General features: G+C 41.8%; 1 long non-coding RNA gene across 2 annotated transcripts; it reads left to right on the forward strand.

The window, feature by feature from the left end:
• Nucleotides 1–1,527: 1,527 nt before the first annotated feature.
• LOC133384402 (uncharacterized) lies at nt 1,528–9,096 on the forward strand. Of its 2 annotated transcripts, XR_009762548.1 has the most exons (4): nt 1,528–1,672; nt 4,388–4,491; nt 6,005–6,174; nt 8,600–9,096. It is a non-coding gene; the product is annotated as an uncharacterized LOC133384402 (long non-coding RNA). The 2 variants fall into 2 exon arrangements; XR_009762549.1 differs by lacking the exons at nt 1,528–1,672; nt 4,388–4,491 and adding an exon at nt 5,502–5,826.
• Nucleotides 9,097–9,489: the final 393 nt, after the last annotated feature.

Raw genomic sequence — 9,489 nt, forward strand, 5'->3', positions numbered from 1 at the left:
ACTTTTTTTAAACAAATCCTTAGAATACAGATAGTTTGGTGCAAAAAAAAAGATAAGGCAGTGTGAGAATGAACTGAGCATAAGAATCCACTTCCCTCTGAGCTTCAGCTGGCACCTACTTATGCTGTTTTTCAATGCCAGCTCTTCCACCACTTTTTCTGAAAGGGCTGTGTATATGCCTGTGAAATATTTGTTTGTGCATTGGCCATATCAACTGAACTATTTAACAGAAGGTGGATCATTGTTCTTTTAAATTATATATAACATTTGTTTTATTTTTGCAACTTATACTGTTGTGAACTGCTCTGAGATGATGTGTGGTGAGGGAGAGGATATAAATTGAATATGTATAATGTGTCTGTGAAATGTATAGTGGATTCGTCAAAAACCCTAGTTGATTCCAGATTAGTCACCTAGAATTTTCAGAACAAAATGTCACATCGATAACGCCACAATATTTGGCCTGATTGCTATATAAGAGTAGAGTCACACGTGCTGTTCTCCTGACTTCAGGGTGTCTCCATCTCCATTTTCTGAATGTGGGGAAGCACAATGCTAGTCAAACTCCATCCCCTTTTACTCCAAAACCTCAGAGGTTGCAGCTTGAGCATGTTTCAGCTTCACATAGACTTCAGAACTGATTGGCCATCAACCCCATTGTCACTCCAGGTGTGTCCAATGAAAATGCTTTGCTGTAGGCTCAGGCAGACACAGTGATTGGCCCAGTGCTTTGCTGTGGGTGGTCCTAATCAGCAGTGGGGAAGGGAGATGTGTCCTGCCGTGGGCAGTGTCAGTCAAAACACAGCCAGAGAAAATGGTCTGGCTGCTTTTGAAGCAGCTAGTGTATCTGCAGCCTAATGTAGACTCCTGTGTAATTGTACTGTGGCACTAGAGGTAAGTAGCGGATGGTGTGTGTAGGGAGGACAGGGCTCTTAACTGATCTCCCAGCAGATGAGTCACTGCTGCTTACTGAGAGGGGGAGAGGCAAGGCAGTGACGGGGGGGGCACAGTGCAAACGTCATCTAGAACCAGCCCATGCACTCATGCCTGTGCATTTGCGCCATGCTGCCCTCTCTGCCACCTTGCCCATTTCAGTAAGCAGCAGTGACTCATATTCCAGGAGGTCAGGTAAGCGCCTCGCCATCACTACAGTTTTATGGGCTGTACCCTATGGCTTATTATTTGCCCACAAAAGAGCCCTCAAATGTAAGGATAAATACTATTATATACTATGTATCATCATTAAAACTGTGTCTGAGAGCCTCTGGGAGGGACAGCCTTATATGGAGATTCAGGAAATGGAATTTGCAGAGCAGCCAATGTTCCAGGCAGACTGCGAAGCCGGTAGTAAACAGAGATAAGGATAACCAGAACTAATAAATAGGGTGCATCATTGTGGGAATGGAATGCCCTCTGTGGGACACCTGCAAGACCACTGAGGAGGCAGAAGTGCGTCTGGGACTGATGCACCACAGTCTGAGTCATGACCTCAGAGCCTCCTGTCAAACAACAGAAAGCCTATAAAAGGAGAGGAGTTTGCACAGCAAGCTACCAGGCATCTAAGCCTGACTGAAGATCCTGCAGCTGCTGCCGACAATCCAAGGCCTGACTCCCACATTGTGAGTGAGATAAATATGCATTTCCTGGATAAGAATTATAGGTACTGACAAAGGTAAGATAGAAGTCATAAGATATATTGCAATGTAACTTATATGATTCTGATTTAATGGCTAAGACCAGCTATAGGTATTCATTCAAAGTGTTAAGATGTTTAAGAAGTGTTAAAATGTTTAAAACATAAATGTTATAAAGATACTGTGCTGTTGAACTCCCAGTTATTTTCCTGATATCTCCCAAGTCCCAAGAATTCCTGCATGGGATCTCCAACCATTAGCCAACAGGCAAAGGGGAGAATGTAAGAACCTTCGACCCTGTGCATTTACAAGAAAGAAACTATCTTGCCAGTTTCAAGACTACCTGCTACTAGTAGAAGTACTGGCACTGTCCAGCCCACACTGGGCATCTTAAACGGCCACCCTTTTGTTGTCGGACCTTTAACGCTGTGGCCCAGCCAACATAACCTCAGTTGCAGATGCTGGTGTAGTTTACCTTTCCATACTATAATGAATGTGCTTGTTTTTTTAGTAGTAGGAAAACAGTCATGTATTCCCAGTGTTTTAATTTTCGTGTAGCCACTTCCTTTGAGCAAGCTGATAATAACACAGTCATGTCTTATGTCTTCCCCTCTGTCTTTACATTAAATTAAGCTACCCGGCTGTTTTTCATTTTGTTTGTTTGTTAGGCACCAATTCATTCTGGATACTGTTTGATTAAAACCAGAAACAACTTGTTCACAGCCTTAGCTGAGATAAAGAGAAATTAAGATACTCTGGAGAAAGATATTGGGGAGGAGGTGGGGAATCATCAAGCTGAATAAGATGCTTCATTACAGGCTTCTCTCAAACAGTTTTGGAACATAATGCTGTGTTAATCTTCTCCCTGCAATCATATATGAATAGCTTTTGATGTGACCAGAAAACATAATCAAAAGATTCCTTTTATTGTTCTTTTGGCAAGCACCGTAAACAAATACATCTTAGAAGCTCATTAAGCATCCTTATCAAACAAGAAGTAATAAAGTGATTAACAGTGCAGTCCTATAAATGTCTACTCAGAAGTAAGTTCCACTGAGTTCATTGGGGCTTACAACCAGGTAAGTGGGTATGGAATTGCAGCCTTAACTAATTCTGTTTATAAATGAAGAGCCTGATTTGATCACCATCCTATGTGCCAAGAGTACATCTTACAGGTAATATCCAGTGTTCATCACACTACGGCCACATCTGCACCTTACATTTAAAGCAGTATTATACCATTTTAACAGTGATTGCTTTCCCCAAAGAATCTTGGTAACTGTAGTTTATAAAGGATGCTGAGAGTTGTTAGGATGCCCCTCTACCCCTCACAGAGCTTCCATTCCCAGTGTGGGTTAACAATCAATCCCGTTCCCAGGGAATTCTGGGAACTGTAGCTGTGGGAGAGGCATGGAGAGAAAAACTCAAAGTGGATTCACTGCCCCACTGACATTGGAGCCACCAGTGTCCACTGTCTCCACAGACTAGGTACTTCTGAAGTTCCCTGTAAACACTCAAAGAGCCAGGGGAGTTGTGTCCTTCTAGGGGGTGGGGCTAATGGTGCTCTTCTTTCCTGCTTGGCCTGTAAGGGTACATGCCTCCACTACTCATTGCTGTGTAACACAACCATTTCATTTTAATTTCTGAAAACTATACATGTATTTTACCATCTATCTTTGTGACAAGCCATGCATTCAAGTACTCTTATATTCTAGTTCATTGTCTCCGCTTATTTTCCCCTTCTGGGAACCTTAATTTTTCTGTGCCACATTGTATCTCCATGTTAAATATCCCAGTGTGTGTACATGTATAGAGTCTGTGCTTAGTGGTATTCATGTGTACATGCACAGGAAGTTTATGTGTAAACAAAAGGCATGTAGTAACCCTGCATTACAATAACCCAGTTTATTCTTAACCCGCACTATGAGGTAGTGACATACACACCATTTTAGGGATTTGCTTCTTTTTGTGTCATTTCATACATTTCAAGTTGCTGTTTCAGGAGTTTCTTTTCTTTGAAAGAGTTCAACTAGACCTTTTCCTGCCACATGTTCAACTGTTTTACATATGTTATAATTGTACTGCACAAACAATTGATTGTATCCAGTGCTATTGTTGCATGAGTGGAGCAGATGTCTACTCTCAGGATGGTACATTCCCTTCCTCTCTTCCCCCCTGCAGCCCTCCCCACACCCTCAAAAGCTGCACCAGAGAGTTGGGGGGCCTTCCAGAGCAGATTTTAGGGTGTGTGCAGGGGCTGCAGAGGGAAGGAAGGGGAAGTCCTGTTGCACGAGTGGAAGTCCATTCATTTTTTACATATTAGATTCCCCCCATCACTGTGGAAGGTATAGTATGTGTTGCATGGAATAGATTTGTCACACTGTGATTTTTCCATTTACTTGATTTGGTTGAGCCCTCTGCATCAGGACCAGTGTTTGTTGTTTGAAATCACCTTTGTTTTTGTGTCAGTATGCATTCACAGCAGTCTGAAATTGCACTATATACTGCACTACCCAGTCTGCTGCTCTATTAATTTCTGTGAGTTGAATTAGTTCATTTAGATTGTTTCCGGGTCAGCTGGAAAACTGAAAACAACCAACAAGATTATCTGTGGCTTACAGGGATGAAAAGATGGATGTTCTGGGAGACTGTTGTTTAAATGAACTGTACAGTCATCATCTGAGCCCAAATTGCTGCAGGGAACATATGGAAGCACTTCTTAAAAGACTGTTGTATTCCACATCTGTTAACAGCAACTTTAGGGGGGAATTTTCATATGGAGGCCAGCAGCAGAAAAGGGTTAAGCCCCCATCCTGTGTGCCTCAGTACTGATTCAGCAGATGCAGCTGTTTATAAGGTATGGAATCTTTGGTTCATTACATTCATGCATGCATTTCAAATCACATCTAGTTTGGTAAAGTGTAGCCATTCCATCACCACAGCAATGTTTTACCCAGAAAAAAAAAAGTCTTTAATATTATCCCATTGCCTTCAACAGGGTTTGCACCCAAGTGCCAATGAGCTACCAGCCTTTATTATTCAAGGTGTTATTACTAGAGTACAAAGCCCTTGGGATCCAAGCACTTAAAAGAGCACCTCCCCCAATATCAGCCATCTCTGGCCCTATGAATGATCGGCAGAGGAGGCCCTATTGGTGGTGCTGCCTGGTTGGCAGTGAACAGAGACAGGGCCTTTCTGGTGGTGGCTGTTTGTGTAATGTCCTCCCTAGTGAGATGTATCTGTCTCCCTCAGATGCATCTGTTTCTCCTTATTAACTTACAGGAGGGATTTTAAAACATTCCTGTTTACCAAAGCATTTTATGGCTGAAACATACTGTATCTGCAATCTTAAAATTATTAACTATAAAGGTATGTGAGTATTTTATATGTTTTTAGATATTCTTAATGATTTTTACTGTTTTACATGAGCTTTTATTTTCATTTTTATTGTATTATTTTATCACTGAATTGTTTGCTACCCTGGGGTCCTTTGGGAGGAAGGGCGGTGTAACAGAAGGGGGGGTGTTAAAAATCTTCTTACTTCTTTCCTTCCACAACAGCCTGCCTAGGTAGGCCAGTCATGCCAAAAGCTAAGTCCGCTGCCACCACACCCCTTTAGGCTCCCTCTAGCCCTGGACAGGAGTGCTTTCCAGACATCCCAGGCACATTCCTACTGAGGGGAGCAGAGATAGCATCCAACTCATTTGTCCCTCCCTGGAGATCACTTTGGCTTGTTTTTCTCTGTCAAAACCCACTCAGCTTACAAGAGGAAGCAGTGATAGCATCCAGCTTACCTGTCTCTCCCCAGTGTGGCTTGCTTTTCTCTGCCATACCCCACGCAGACTCACACACAGCATGGACCAAGTGACTAGGCATGTGACAGGTTGGAAGAACCTTTAGAGCTTTGGCACAAATGCATCCAAGACCCCAGCAGCAAAATTATAGTGACCTTTGTTAAGAATAAAAAAAAGGAAAAGGGCAAACGGAAAAGGCAGAATGTTGCTTCAAAAAAAAATGACTGAATAAACCTTTTAGTTCAAGTCTATTTATCCTAATGTAGCTACTTACAAACCGGCTTCTGGTCTTCTCCTGTGTAAAGTAGCAGCACTGATGGTCAGCTGAGATGAAGGACAAATGGAGGGAGAACCATGTGCATGATCTTGACCTTGACCTTGAGTGCCTTGGAGGAAAGGTAGGATATAAATGTAACAAATAAAGAAAGGTTGTGTATAGGACTAGTTGGCTGGCCTCTGTGTCCATCATGAAGCTACCATCCTCCTGTTTCATGTTGTTGGAGTGGTTTTTTCAATAATGTTTTTAAAATGATTTTAAAAAGATGAACAAAGAACAAAACTCAGATAAATTTGCAGGGCACATGAGGCAGGAAAATCCAGTGAAGAAGACCAACCTGAAGCATGGGAGGAAAGAAGGAAGGGAAGAAGCAATCAGCATTCTGTTCAGAGGATTTCCTTAGGAAAGCAAGCAGAGGAAGCAGAACACAGCCTGCAGCAGATAAACCTGCATCCACACCTCTTTCCAGGTATGGCTGTATGAGAACATAAGAAGAGTCCTGCTGGATCAGACTAAAGGCCCATCTAGTGCAGCATCCTGTTCTCACAGTGGCCACCCAGATGCCTATGGGAAACTTATAAAAAGGACCAGAGTGCAAAAGCACTCTCTCCGCTTGTGATTCCCAGCAACCGGTATTCAGAGGCATACTGCCTCACCTGTTGCAGGTAGAACATAGCCATCATGCCTATCAGCCATGGATAGCCTTATCCCCCATGAATTTGTCTAATCCCCTTTGAAAGCCATCCAAGTTAGTGGCCAGCACTACATCTATGTGCAGCCTGAGACCATCTATGGCCCCTGTCTCCATCTACCTTGCACTCTCTTTGCCAAACCCTTTTTCTGGGGTACCTCTGCCATTTTGAAGTTTTGGGGTTTGATCTTGTACAACCCTTCCCTCTATTTTAGCTGCCTAGAGTTTTTTCTGTCATTGGGTGATATATAAATAAGTAGTTCAGCAGCACCCAAACAGCATAGGCACATTTACCTGCATACTGATCTGAGAAAAATGGATATGAAGAGCTGTAAAGAGTGGAATGCTGAAGCTGCAGGGGGAAAGAGGAAAGGGCAAAGAAGTATTTATAACATTAGATCTCACCTTACCAATGAGTTTTCACCCTGTTTGATCTCCACAATGACTTCTTCGGAGTGCAGCATCATTCTTTTTAAAGGCAGAGAGATACTGATTGGTCCAAGATCACTCAATGAGCTTCATGGCTGAGAAGGGATCCAAGCATGGTTCTCAAACTCAGGTGCATTACTCTATCCAATGCTTCATGCTGGATCTCAAGGAGATAATAATATTAGCAAAGAACCCAGTAAGTATAATGGAGTTTGCACCTGATAAGAGAATGCACTGCAGCACACCATTTAGAAGCCTACAGATTGCAGGCAGGAAGGAAGATAAAGAAAGGGGATAGCCAAGACAGGACATGCAACACAGTGCAAACAGATGGTAACCCCTGTCATAAGAGCAGCAGAGAGGGTATGATGCTCTTAGTGTCTAATATGTACCAATAGTTCTTGATATCAGTTTTCAATGATCTAGTTTTCCAGCAATGTAAAATATGATATATGTGTGTATATGTGTGCACATATACATATATGGCACTAAAGGAACAAAAATATTAACAATGCCCTTTGGGTTAAGCTTTAAAAACCAGTATTGCAAAACTCCAAGCTTTTCTAGCTCTCAGCAGAATAATCAAGCTTAGTTTCTAGCAGGATACAGGCACTCCTAGGATCAAGAAATGTGCTACAGTTTGTTGGGTTTTGTACAACAGAAATCATGTACATTTCTGGTTAGAGTCCCTACAGTTCTGCAAGCCCCCATGTGTGTTTCAGTAAATAGTAGACACTGATGTCCCTATTTGCACTTACAAACACATAAAATAGCTGTGAGTTAGAACCTGGCTGCAGCCAAACCATGCAGCTAGCTAATTTTATACCCTGGACTTAATAGTTTGACATCCTCCAGGCAGTCATGTGTATAACTTCATTTCTAGAGCACACAATTAACCTTTCTTTTCTGCCCAACCACCCCATTCTGTGCTTTACAACTGCTTTTGTATTCCTGATATGTTAAGAGAAAAAACAAAAAACCATCAGTTTGCCAATTCTATTTTTAAAAAGCCACTACTCTGAACATGTGCATGTTTGAGTCTCAGTACCTTTACACTGGCCCAAGACAATGGAAGATAGGAACTTAGGAAGCTGCACTCGGATCACTGGTCTTTCTGGCTGACTATTGTCAACAATGACTAGGAGCAGCTCTACAGAGTTTCAGGCAGGGGACATTTTCCCAGCCCTCCCTGGAGATTCCAGAGACTGAACCTTTTGCATGGGAAACATGTAATCTACCACTGAGCTGTAGCCTTTCCCCAGGTTTACTTCATGAAAAGCAACTGGGTAGAATTATCACTTCCATGCTTGCCTGATACATTTCCAAAAGAAGGCGGCCTAGAGATCTTAAAGCAGGGGCCTGGGCTGCCCTCCTGAAGTGGTCAGGTCACCCCACCGTTCCTTGTGCTGTATTCCAGATGCTAGCATATTTGTGCATGGAAGAATGCCACTTTTGATCACAGGTGTTGTGGTGCATACACAAAAACTAGGACGTTATCAAACACACAGCACATCAAGAGTTCCAACAGTATTATGTGTCTGGCAGCTGCAGGTCATTCAGAAACAAAATGAAAAATGAAAACTAGTAAGCCAGCATGTATATTAGAGAAGATGAAAAAAAATGTTGATTTTGATTGTCCAACTCATCTGACACAGAGAAATGTTTTCACCAATGCAAGATATTTCTGTTAACTCCTTCAGAAATGTTTACCTCCACAGGGACATAGGTGTTTATGCAACCTGACTGCTCCCTCCTATCTTGTTTTCCCCTGCAGGGCAAGGTGATAAAATGCAGTTACTGATCATATACCTGGTTACAGCAACTTGACATCTTCAGCTTATGATGAAAGATACAAATGAACTGCACACAGTTGCAACTCAATATGTGTCTGTACTTTCAATCCCCCCCCCCGGGAGATGTCAAAAAGGTGTTAAGGTTTTCATGAATCTAGAGGTGGGGATACGTAAAAAACATTGCCATAATTCCAAATCACTGCGCTTGACCATAAAAGTTTAGATGTAGGTAGGGATGGGGGAGAAATTTGATTCAGTTCACATTTAAAGGCAAACAACATTTTCCAAAAAAGTACATGAACCAAAACAGCTATCCTTAGAAATCGGCATTTCTATGAATTTTGCAGTACAGTTTTCTAGCCAAGTAATGTGTACAAAAATGGGTATACTACTACTACTTTAAAAAATGCATATACAGGGGTAAAGTGCACATTAAAATGTATATATTAGTGAAAATAACTTACAGAAATGTGTTATATTAGGGGAAATTGCTTTTCAAAAATGTGTGTATTAGGGAAAATTGCACACTAACATGTGTATATTAGGATAAATTCAGTGATGAATTTTTATGGGGACTTTTTTGAAAAAAAATTGCAAACTGATGTGGAAATGTGAACAACTGAATTTAAGACTGCAAAAATGAGGAACAAAAATGGAAAAGTTTGCTCATCCCTCCCACCAGCCCACTCTTATCTACTATTTCCTGTGCGTAGGAAGTCGCTGATTCATAGGGTTGCCATAAGTCGTAGTTGACTTGGAGGCACATAACAACAACAACAAAGGATGACCAAGAAAACCCAAATCCTGTGGGGGGAAAAAGTTGGCTGATGATGTAGATTAGGCATAACTGCATTGCTTTTTATATTTTGCT

Source organism: Rhineura floridana, chromosome 4 (assembly GCF_030035675.1).
Source record: "Rhineura floridana isolate rRhiFlo1 chromosome 4, rRhiFlo1.hap2, whole genome shotgun sequence".
Classification (NCBI taxonomy): domain Eukaryota; kingdom Metazoa; phylum Chordata; class Lepidosauria; order Squamata; family Rhineuridae; genus Rhineura; species Rhineura floridana.